Source organism: Ceratotherium simum, chromosome 10, assembly GCF_057802395.1.
Source record: "Ceratotherium simum simum isolate JZ-2026a chromosome 10, ASM5780239v1, whole genome shotgun sequence".
Classification (NCBI taxonomy): domain Eukaryota; kingdom Metazoa; phylum Chordata; class Mammalia; order Perissodactyla; family Rhinocerotidae; genus Ceratotherium; species Ceratotherium simum.
In genome coordinates, this window is record NC_141909.1 from 67,831,202 (window position 1) to 67,843,803 (window position 12,602).

Here is a 12,602-nt window from a genome sequence, read left to right on the forward strand (position 1 = left end):
TCTATCTCCTTGCTTTTTTGAGGAATCTCCATACTGTTTTCCATAGTGGCTGCACCAGTTTGCACTCCCACCAGCAGTGTATGAGAGTTCCCTTCTCTCTACATCCTCTCCAACACATGTTGTTTCCTGTCTTGTTAATTATAGCCATTCTGACGGGGGTGAGGTGATATCTCATTGTAGTTTTGATTTGCATTTCCCTGATAGTTAGTGATTTTGAACATCTTTTCATGTGTCTGTTGGCCATCTGTATATCTTCTTTGGAGAAATGTCTGTTCAGGTCTTTTGCCCATTTTTTAATTGGGTTGTTAGTTTTGTTGTTGTTGAGATGCCTGAGTTCTTTATATATTTTGGAGATTAAGCCCTTATCAGATGTATGGTTTGCAAATATCTTCTCCCAATTGTTAGGTTGTCTTTTCGTTTTGTTGATGGTTTCCTTTGCTGTGCAGAAGCTTTTTAGTTTGATGTAGTCCCATTTGTTTATTTTTTCTATTGTTTCTCTTGCCCAGTCAGATGTGGTGTTTGAAAAGATGTTGCTAAAACCGATGTCGAAGAGTGTACTACCTATGTTTTCTTCTAGAAGTTTCATAGTTTCAGGTCTTACATTCAAGTCTTTAATCCATTTGGAGTTAATTTTTGTGTATGGTGTAAGGTAAGGGTCTACTTTCATTTTTTTGCATATGGCTATCCAGTTTTCCCAACACCATTTGTTGAAGAGACTTTCTTTTCCCCATTGTATGTTCTTGGCTCTTTTGTCAAAGATTAGCTGTCCATAGATGTGTGGGTTTATTTCTGGGCTTTCCATTCTATTCCATTGATCTGTGTGTCTGTTTTTGTGCCAGTACCATGCTGTTTTGATTACTATAGCTTTGTAGTATATTTTGAAATCAGGGAGTGTGATACCTCCAGCTATGTTCTTTTTTCTCAGGATTCCTTTAGCTATTCGGGGTCTTTTGTTGTTCCATATAAATTTTAGGATTCTTTGTTCTATTTCTGTGAAAAATGTTGTTGGAACTTTGATAGGGATTGCATTGAATCTATAGATGGCTTTAGGAAGTATGGACATCTTAACTATGTTAATTCTTCCAATCCAAGAGCACGGAATATCTTTCCATTTCTTTGTGTCTTCTTCAATTTCTTGCAGAAATGTTTTATAGTTTTCAGTGTACAGATCTTTCACCTCTTTGGTTAAGTTTATTCCTAGGTATTTTATTCTTTTTGTTGCAATTGTAAATGGGATGGTATTCTTAATTTCTCTTTCTTCTACTTCGTTGTTAGTGTACAGAAATGCAACTGATTTTTGTATGTTGATTTTGTATCCTGCAACTTTACCATACTCGTTTATTACTTCTAAAAGTTTTCTGGTGGATTCTTTAGGGTTTTCTATATATAAAATCATGTCATCTGCAAATAGTGACAGTTTCACTTCTTCCTTTCCAATTTCGATCCCTTTTATTTCTTTCTCTTGCCTGATTGCTCTGGCTAGGACTTCCAATACTATGTTAAATAGGAGTGGTGACAGTGGGCATCCTTGTCTGGTTCCTGTTCTTAGAGGGATAGCTTTCAGTTTTTCACCATTGAGGATGATATTAGCTGTGGGTTTCTCATATATGGTCTTTATTATGTTGAGGTACTTTCCTTCTATACCCATTTTATTCAGAGTTTTTATCATAAATGGATGCTGTATCTTGTCAAATGCTTTCTCTGCATCTATTGAGATGATCATGTGATTTTTCTTCTTCATTTTATTAATGTGGTGTATTATGTTGATTGATTTGCGAATGTTAAACCATCCCTGCATCCCTGGAATAAATCCCACTTGATCATGGTGTATAATCTTTTTAACGTATTGTTGTATGCGATTTGCTAGTATTTTGTTGAGGATTTTCGCATCGATGTTCATCAGTGATATTGGCCTGTAATTTTCTTTTTTTGTGTTGTCCTTGTCTGGTTTTGGTATCAGGGTAATGTCAGCTTCGTAGAATGAGTTAGGGAGCTTCCCCCCCTCCTCAATTTTTTGGAAGAGTTTGAGAAGGATAGGTATTAAGTATTCTTTGAATGTTTGGTAGAATTCACCAGGGAAGCTGTCTGGTCCTGGACTTTTATTTTTGGGGAGGTTTTTGATTACTGTTTCGATCTCCTTACTGGTGCTTGGTCTATTCAAATTCTCTACTTCTTCTTGATCCAGTTTTGGAAGGGTGTATGATTCTAAGAATTTATCCATTTCTTCCAGATTGTCGAATTGGTTGGCATATAGCTTTTCATAGTATTCTCTTATAATCTTTTGTATTTCTGAGGTGTCTGTTGTAACCTCTCCTCTTTCATTTCTGATTTTACTTATTTGTGCCTTCTCTCTTTTTTTCTTGGTGAGTCTAGCTAAAGGTTTGTCAATTTTGTTGATCTTTTCAAAGAGCCAGCTCTTGGTTTTATTAATTTTTCTATTGTTTTTGGTCTCTATTTCATTAATTTCTGCTCTGATTTTTATTATTTCCCTTCTTCTACTGATTTTGGGCTTTGTTTGTTCTTCTTTTTCCAGTTCCTTTAGGTGCATTGTTAGATTGTTTATTTGAGATTTTTCTTTTTTGTTGAGATAGGCCTGTATCGCTATAAACTTCCCTCTTAGAACCGCTTTTGCTGTATCCCATAAATTCTGGCATGTCGTATTTTCATTTTCATTTGTCTCCAGGTATTTTTTGATTTCTTCTTTGATTTCTTCGTTAACCCAGTCGTTGTTCAGTAGCATTTTGTTTAATCTCCATGTATTTGTGGCTTTTTTGATTTTCTTCCTATAGTTGATTTCTAGTTTCATACCTTTGTGGTCAGAAAAGATGCTTGGTATTATTTCAGTCTTCTTAAATTTATGGAGACTTGTTTTGTGGCCTAATATGTGATCAATCCTGGAGAATGTTCCATGTGCATTTGAAAAGAACGTGTATTCTTCGGTTTTTGGATGGAATGCTCTGTATATATCTACTAGGTCCATCTGTTCTAGTGTGTTGTTTAAGGCCAATGTTTCCTTATTGATCTTCTGTTTGGATGATCTATCCGTTGGTGTAAGTGGAGTGTTAAAGTCCCCTACTATTATTGTGTTACTGTCTATTTCTGTTTTTATGTCTGTTAATAATTGCTTTATATATTTAGGTGCACCTACACTGGGTGCGTAGATATTTACAAGTGTTATATCCTCTTGTTGGATTGTTCCCTTGATCATTATGTAATGCCCTTCTTTGTCTCTTTTTACAGTTTTTGTTTTAAAGTCTATTTTGTCTGATATGAGTACTGCTACCCCAGCTTTCTTTTCATTGCCATTTGCGTGGAGTATCTTTTTCCATCCCTTCACTTTCAGTTTGTGAGTGTCTTTAGGTCTGAAGTGTGTCTCTTGTATGCAGCATATATATGGGTCTTCTGTTTTTATCCACTCACCCACCCTATGCCTTTTAATTGGAGCATTTAGTTCATTGACGTTTAAAGTAGCTATTGATAGGTATGTCCTTACGGCCATTTTTTAACTTTTTTTTTTTTTTTTTCCTCAGTGTTGTAGTAGTCCTTCTCTGTTCCTTACTTCTTCTATACAGAATTTATGGTCACTTTAGTTTGACCTCTGTCTGAAAGCTGTACTCTTTAACTCCCCTCCTCCCTCCTTTTATGTTTTTGATATCATATCTAACCTCTTTTTTGTGCATTTGTATCCATTTCCCTCTTATCATGGAAATAGATAATTTTTCCTATTTGTGGTCTTCTCTTTTCCCCTTAAATCAGTCCCTTTAACATTTCTTGTAGCACTGGTTTCTTGGTGACAAACTCCTTTAATTTTTGCTTATCTGGGAAAATTTTGATCTCTCCTTCCATTTTGAATGATAACCTTGCTGGGTAGAGTATTCTTGGCTGTAAGTTTTTTTCTTTTAGCACTTTAAATATATCATGCCATTCTCTTCTAGCCTGTAAGGTTTCTGCTGAGAAGTCAGCTGATAGCCTTATGGGGTTTCCTTTGTATGTAACTTGACATTCTCTTGCGGCTTTTAGGATTCTCTCTTTATCTTTAATTCTGGACATTTTGATTATGATGTGTCTTGGTGTGGGCCTCTTTGGGTTTATCTTGTTTGGGGCTCTGTGCTTCCTGTACCTGGATGTCTGTTTCCTTCCTTAGGTTAGGGAAGTTTTCATCTATTATTTCTTGAAATAGATTCTCTGCCCCCTTGTCTCGCTCTTCTCCTTCCAGGACACCTATAACACGGATGTTAGTGCGCTTGATGTTGTCCCAGAGGTCCCTTAGACTGTCCTCACTCTTTTTAATTCTTTTCTCTTTTACCTGTTCACCTTGGGTAATTTCTTCTAGTCTTTCGTCCAGCTCACAGATCCATTCTTCTGTATCCTCTACTCTGCTTTTGAGTCCCTCTAATGAATTTTTCATTTCCAGTATTGTATTCTTCATTTCTGATTGGTTCTTTTTTATATCTTCCATTTCTTTGTTGACATTCTCACTGAGTTCATCTATTCTTCTCCCCAGATCAGTGAGCATCCTTAACACTCTTAGTTTGAACTCTCTGTCGGGTAGGTTGCTCATTTCTGTTTCACTTAGTTCCTTTTCTGGGGTTTTGTCCTGTTCCCTTACTTGGAATGTATTCTTTTGCCTCCTCATTTTGCCTCTTTCTCTGTGCTTGTGTCTACGTATTAGGTAGGTCAGCTACATCTCCTGCTCTTGGATAGGTGACCTTATGTAAGTGATGCCTTAGGAGGTTTCCAGTGTGCTTCCCTCAGTTCTCAATGTTCCAGGGGTGACCCCTATGTGGGCTACGTGTGTCCTTCTATTGTGGCCTGTTAGCTCTCCCTATAGGCGCCCAGGGAGGCTGAGTTATGCTCCGGGCCAGCTGTTGTAATGCTCAGCTGTTTGTAGTTGTTGTGGGCCCTTCAGTCTCTTTATCAGGTGTGGGGAGCCCCAGCACAGTTGGCTGTAAGTTCTAATGCCACATTTGTGTTGCAGTATTTCTTTTAACTGAGTAGGCCCCCAGTGTGGCAGGTTGTTAGGCTCAGGGCCTTACAATTGCTGTAAGCCTCTAGCCTATTAGGTCTCTTGTCAGCTCTCTGAGGATTGCAGCTGGGTGGGGCTGGCCTCAGGCACAGGAGCACCCAATTGTTTCAGGCTTTGGAAGGTGGGGCAAACCTCCTATGTGGGTCTTTGAGAAGCACAAGTCTTCTGCAGCTGACAAGCCCTGTTGCCCACAGGTCCACACACAGTCAACACAGTCCTGCCCCATGTGAGCGCCCCGACCCCCAAGCGGACCCAGTCTCTCCACGGCGGGAGCCCCACACACTCCGCCACCACCCCACACTCTCCACCCGCTCGTTGTGCACACCCTGCCCCACTCAAGTCGGCTCAGTTGCCAGGCTGCAGAGAATCCAGTCACCAATCTATGCAGGCCCACACGTTGCCTGAGGGCTTGTTGTTGGGTGGGGCCAGTCTCTAGGGTGGGCTGCCTGCCCTGGCTGAGCTGGATTAAATCGATGCTCTAGCGGGTGGAGCAGACCCTGGGCTAGCAGGCCTCAGGGAGAACTCCAATGGCGTCTGTGTCAGCACGCTCACACCAGGCCACAACAATGGCTGCTGCCAATGTCCCAGTCCCTGGAGAGGTCTCACCACTCACCGAGATGCACTCAGGGCCTATTAGGTGAGTCTCTTTTCACCCCAGCACTGTGCACCTTTCTTTCTGGTGATTTTAGGATGCTTTCTGGAATGGGTGAGTTTGTGCGTGGGCCCTTTAAGAGCCAGTTTTAGTTTCTTTGTGAACCGGGTTTTCTGGGGGTGCTCCCCAATGCTTTAGTAGCAGGCAAAGTCAGATATTATGCTGCTGGTCTGGATTGTGCTGGGTCCACAAAATGCCCACAGCAGGGGCGCTCCCCGGCTCAGGACCCCGCGCCTCCAGGGAGGCTGCGTACCTGTGGGCGGCTCCCGGCGGCTGTGAAGCTGGCGGCTTGTGAAGGCGGCATTTTTCCTCTCCGGAAGGGAGTCTCTGCCTCTTCTACCCCAGTTAGGATTGTCCGTTGTCGCAGGAGTTCCTCTTATCCAGTTTTCAGTTCTGTCTCAGGGGTAATTTTTCCACGAGTAGTTGTAAATTGGCTGTGTCCACGGGAGGAGGTGAGTTCAGAGTCTGCCTACGCCGCCATCTTGACTCCGCCTCTACCTCCACTCACTTTTCTAAGCGAAAGAATCTTTGTTATAGTTTCCATGATGAAATAGACAAATAAGGAAAGAGCCTTAGAGAGCCACTGATTCAAGTTGTTTCCGTGCATTTTTCAGAGGGTGTGTGTGAAATCCTCGTGGATCAGTTCTCCTCATATGTTTAGGTTCTAATGCTGTCCTCCTTTTGGGAGTGGAGGGAATTTGTTCCTGCGTGATTGGTCTGTCTTTTGCTCCCTCATTCATTCTACAAACATTACTAAGCCATCCTATGTCCCAAGAACTGGAAAAAAAAAAATAAGACTTTAAAGTTTGCAGAGCATTTATATATATATTACTATTCCAACTTTAAAATAAACTTGTAAAGCGTATGATGATGTCATTCTCCTGCTTATGAGGGCTCAGCAGCAATTCCCAGGTAGATGATAATGCCCGACCATGTGGCATACCAGGCCTGATGGTTTAAGTCCTGGCTGGCTGGGACCATCTCCCACCAGTGCCTGGAAGAGTGCTAATTAGCAATTTTGTCCTCCTGGGATCCAGCCATAAACTCACTCTCAGATCCTTAGAGAAGGAGGTACATGAGATAAGGTGGAGAGGAGGAGTGGCCTCCTCATGCAGGGCCACTGGTCTTGGCTCTTGGATTTCAGGTTCCCTCCCTCTACCCTGTAAAAGTATTGCAGAGGATATTGAGCTATAGGCTCTGAGGTGCTGTTCAGACACCAGGACACCAGGAATTAAGATGCTGCACTGGGAGTGGAGGGCCGAGACACTCTGGAGGGTGGTCCTGTGCTGATCTGCCTTCCCGCCTGTCCGTGATGTGCTAATGACATGGAATGCTGTGTGCCTTTGGACTTGAGGTTGCTACTGGAATGCCTTCTTCAGCGCCCAGCCACATGCCAAACAGCTGGCTCAAGCGTCTTCCATTGGGAAGAGGCTTCTTCCTCTGTGTGTCTGCTGTACCTCTATTTACTTTCATTAGAGCAAATTTTACAGCTAGTCAGTTCTAAGAGCAGTTTGTTCCCACTTCTAGCCATTTAGCTGAGGCTGGGTTGTCATGACACCAAAATGTGCATTCACTTCTATTAAGTGAAAAAAATCACCAAAACATTTGGAATTGGATAGCAAAAGCAAATGGTTAATATAGTTTTTAACTTGCCAGCCAGTTGTTTTCATACATATATCCTCTGTGTGGATAAGCAGAGCGTGCAGACCACATGAGTAGATGGAAGACAGAGCAAGAAGAGGTCAATTCAATGTGTGAGGAATCATATTTTTCTGTTCTTTTATTTTTCCAGGTAAATATCACAGATTTATTTTACAAAGCTGTGTTTTGATTTGTGATTTTATGTTGGCTGACTCTGACTGATTGAAATAACGGAGGTTCCATAACCATTTTTACATCATAATCATCAGATGATCATTCTTTGGGATGTAATTTCATTTGGGGGAAGGAGGGCACAAAAAAGATGCTCTTTGCAACTCAAAGAGCATCTTCTCAGAAAGGTCTCCCTTTCCATTCATCTAAACTTTCAGTTACACTCAATTCTTTCCTTCCCCTTTCCCTACTTGATTTATTCTCCTCTGCACTTAAATTATCCAACCTACTATATATTTTACTTATTTATCTTGTTATTTTCTGTCTCCTCCACCAGAATGTAAACTTCTTGAAGGATATTTGTCTGTTTTGCTTACTGTTGAATCCCAAGGGCAAAGAACAATGCCTGGCACATAGTAGGTGGTCAATGAATATTTATCAGAAATGAATCTGCCCGAAGGAGGGGTTCCGTGTGCATCTTCTGTGTGTGTCCCCACGCTCCCAGGCTGTCTGTGGAGCTGAGACATCTTCATGTCCACACTCTGGAAGCAGGGCCCTTGCCCAGTATTCACAGCTTCAGCCTCAGGCGTGTCAATGAGGAAGGAGGCTGTGTGGGACCTGAGTCCGTAGTTAGATAAGAGCGCAATAGTGTATGCTCTTTTCTTCATTTTCGGCAAGTTCATATTTATTCTGGCCTGGGACATATTACAAAGTTTAATATTTGATTATATATTTATGACTTAACCTACCTTTTTAAAAAATTTTTTATTGTGGTAACATTGGTTTATAACATTATATAAATTTCAGGTGTACATCATTATATTTTGATTTCTGTGTAGATTACATCATGTTCACCACCCAAAGACTAATTACAGTCCATCACCACACACATATGTCTAATCGTCCCTTTTGCCCTCCTCCCTCTCCCCTCCCCTCTGGTAAGCGTCAATCCAGTTTCTGTCTCTATGTGATTGTTGTTGTTTTTATCTTCTACTTATGAGTGAGATCATATGGTATTTGACTTTCTCCCTCTGACTTATTTCACTTACTATAATACCGTCAAGGTCCATCCATGATGTCACAAATGACTGGATTTCATCATTTCTTATGGCTGAATAGTATTCCATTGTGTATATATGCCACATCTTCTTTATCCATTCATCCCTTGATGGGCACATAGGTTGCTTCCAAGTCTTGGCTATTGTGAATAATGCTGCAATGAACATAGTGGTGCATGTATCTTTGTACATTCATGTTCTTTGGATAAATACCCAGCAATGGAATCATATGGTAGTTCTGTTCTTAATTTTTTGAGGTATCTCCATACTGTTTTCTGTAGTGGCTGCACCAGTTTGCACTCCCACCAGCAGTGTATGAGAGTTCCCTTCTCTCCACATCCTCTCCAACACTTGTTGTTTCCTGTCTTGTTAATTATAGCCATTCTGACGGGCGTGAGGTGATATCTCATTGTAGTTTTGATTTGCATTTCCCTGATAGTTAATGATGTTGAATGTCTTTTCATGTGCCTGTTGGCCATCTGTATACGTTCTTTGGAGAAATGTCTGCTCGAGTCTTTTGCCCATTTTTTAATTGGGTTGTTAGTTTTTTTGTTGTTGAGATGTATGAGTTCTTTATATAGTTTGGATATTAACCCCTTATCAGAGGTATGGTTTGCAAATACCTTCTCCCAATTGTTAGGTTGTCTTTTCGTTTTGTTGTTGGTTTCCTTTGCTGTGCAGAAGCTTTTTAGTTTGATGTAGTCCCATTTGTTTATTTTTTCTATTGTTCCTCTTGCCCGCTCAGACATGGTACTTGAAAATATGTTGCTAAGACTGATGTCGAAGATTAACCTACCTTTGTGAGTAAGCATTGTCCCAAATATATCTATTAAAAAGGACTATTTCTGAATGAAAGGAAGAGAGGAGTAAAGCATAATAGTTAAGTTGCAGCACTTAAAGCCTGATTTTTTTGGGTTAGAGCTCTGATTCTGCTACTCACTAGCTTTGTGACCTTCCCCAGTTTCCTCCTGTATAAAACAGGAATAATAATAGTACCTACTTCACGGAGTGTTATGAGTAAACATGTAAAGTGCTTAGAAGAGTATCTGATACAAAATAACAGCTATAGAAGTGTTGGTGATTAATGTTATTTATCATTATTATTACTCCTTCTTGAATAATGGTCTTGAGCTAAACCAGTTTGCTTTTATTACTGTAATAAGTATGTTTAGATGATTTTAATGTTATTACAACTGATATTATAGTAAACGAATTTGGCATTTTAGTAACCAGAACTCCCTCTGGACTGGCACTTATGCTCATAGAGGAAAAAATGATGTTTATAATGATAAACCTGGGTCACTGGGAGATCTTGAATTAGCTTCTGAATTATCAAAGTTACCACCGTTTTTGGGTTGAGTGGATTTTGTTATCAAGAAACTATAAACTAGTTTTTTGAAATGTGGTAATCCATGAGTAGCAATGTGCAAAAACCCTTCAATAAGTTTACATTCTTGAATGCTAGAGATAAGTAATGCAAGGACTAATCTAAATATAAGGCAATGAAGACAGTTCGGGAATGAACACTATGCTTTGCAGCTGAACAGCACATACCAGGAGTCCAGAGATGCTGGCTACTTGGGCCTACTCTGGATGATCTGCATCGATCGACAGAGGCCTTGATGTTTGTTGCCTGACTTCTCCAGGCACTGTCTCACCCCAACTCGACTTTCCTAGGATGATTTCAAGTTTGACTGTAACTCCGAATCCTTCCAGCATAGTCGTTCTGCTTCATCAATCAGAGGTGCTCACCAGCAGTCTGTTCTTGATCTGTCTATCATTATTGCTTGCATTATGATGAGGGGCTCTGGTCCCAACACCCGCCATCCTTGGGAAAGGGCTAGGCCAGAATAAGCAGAAGGACTGCTGAGGAAAGCAGCTGCATGAGGTCTCCCCGCATGTCTTCGCTGAGGCTGTGGGGAGAATTACATAAGGAAGAGGAGGAAGTGAGAAAACGGCATCAGAACAGCTAGGGCCAAATACCTGAGAGATTAAGTTAGGGGTGTGAAAAAAAGAAGAATCGAGGAGGGATTAAGTTCATAAAGATGAAGAATAAATGGTAGGCAGAAAAAATGGGAAAATTTGAATCTTCAGAAGCCAGAAGGTCTAAATGATGTTTGCTTGATAATCGCATAGACACTATTACTCACCATGTATTAAGCAATGTGGATTTAGACAGTTTACATAAAATTTCTACTTCATCCTCACAACCTGTAAGGAAGTTACTATTCTCTTCAGGTTACTAAGATCCTGGAGGCTCAGAGAGGTTGCCTAAGGTCATAGAAGTAATACTGAGGGCTTAGGGATTTGAACCAAGCTCTGTTTGAATCCAAATCCTGTGTTCTGTGGATACAGAGTGAGTTAAACGGGGCAGGCGGATAACTGAGGAGAAACTGTCCAAAAATCTCAACTATTCACAAGAAGCTAGAATCATAAGGAGTAAGCCATATAGTGCGTAAAAATGATAGCTTTAAAAAAAAAAAGAATGATAGCTTTTTTGGGAATGGAATTTTCAAAGAAGCAAAATTGTAAATGCTTCAGCTTTACTGAAGTATTAGAGTTTTATTGGAACATTAGTCACACATCATATTAAAAATACTGGAGTAAGAGTTACATGGACTGAAAATGATTGAAAGACTTTACACAAGGGCCAAATACTCTGAGAAGGTGAGTGTGTATCTGTGTGTGTATGTGTGAGAGAGAGAGGGAGGGAGGGAGGTGAGTGTGCGGTAGAAACGGTGGAGGAGGGATTTGTGTGGTAACACTCATTCTAAGCTAAGACCGTTTCCATGGCTAGAAGAGGAGCAGATATTTGCAGCAGAGAGAACAACTTTCCACCCACTCCCATGCCCCACCCAGGGTGGATCTGAAGAGGATTTTTTGCCCATCTCTGGTCTATTTTCCACAAAGCAGCTAGAGTAATCTTTCTTAAATTCAATTATTTAACTTCTCTGCTTAAAATCTTTGAATAGATTCCCACTGCACTCAGAATAAAACCCAAACTCCTACTGTAACCTACCAGGCCCTGCCCACCTCTCCAACTTCAGGTGCTGCACGCCAGCACTCTGACTTTTCTGTTCACATGAGCTGAGACCTTTCTTGCCACAGGGCCTTTGTACATGCTTTTCCATTTAAGAAAATACTCTTCCTAACACACTTCAAAACTTACATATAATCTCATCAAAAAGGCCTTCTCTGACCACCATATCATGAGCTTCCCTTGTTGTCCATCATTTCACCATTTTATTCTCTTTATAGCACTAATTGCAATTGTAATTATACATATTGTTTGTCTATTTCTTTTTGTGGGTATCTATCTTCTTCACTAGCTTGTAAGCTTCGTGAGGGTAGGAACTATATCTGTTTGCTACATCTAGTGACAAGGGACTTACTCATTTATTTGATAAATGCCTGATGACAATATCTCCCTACAGTGTTCAGGGTGGCAACACCATCCCTCAGAATGGATCTGATCTAAGACAAAGAATAGCGGTCAGTACTTACAGTGGTTTGATGAGGTCTCTGGACAGTCAGACACGACTAAGGGGTCAGTGAGCTCTGTTGCAATAAAAAGGAGTATTAATATGAATTGTCTCACAAATTGTAGATGTTTAGGCATGGTTTTGAAGTACTAGAAGGATGAGCAAGGGGTGACTAGAGTGCTCTGCTCACTATTGAAGGCAGGGTTACATTGAGGTAACACCTTTGAAAATCAAGGTGTTGTTTTTGAACACTGAGAAGTGTTATTTGTTCTTGGGAGGTGCATGTGTGTGTTGCATGCTTGAGTTTCTGTGTGTATGTGTATGTGTGCACACACACAGACACATGTGGGATTATAAGAGCCGCCCACTGGACACCCAGGAAGAAAGAGAAGCACAACTGTCCTCTCATGGATGGAGAGACTGAAGAGAGCTGGTCCTGGGAGGCCCCGAGCTTCCCTTAGGACTCTTCCACTACAGCCTCCCCTCACCACTCACCCACACTCTCCCCTCTGCACACACGCCCTTGGAGCATTCCATCCTGAATAACTCAGGCTCTGGGAAATGCAGTACTG

General features: G+C 40.9%; 1 long non-coding RNA gene across 1 annotated transcript in view; it reads left to right on the forward strand.

Annotated features, from left to right (window-relative positions):
• The first annotated feature begins 5,528 nt into the window (after nucleotides 1-5,528).
• Nucleotides 5,529-12,602, forward strand: part of LOC147916166 (uncharacterized) — a 92,740-nt gene continuing 85,666 nt past the window's right edge. The window contains exon 1 of the long non-coding RNA XR_015553470.1: nucleotides 5,529-5,663. This is a non-coding gene — a long non-coding RNA (uncharacterized LOC147916166). The remainder of the gene's footprint in view (nucleotides 5,664-12,602) is intronic.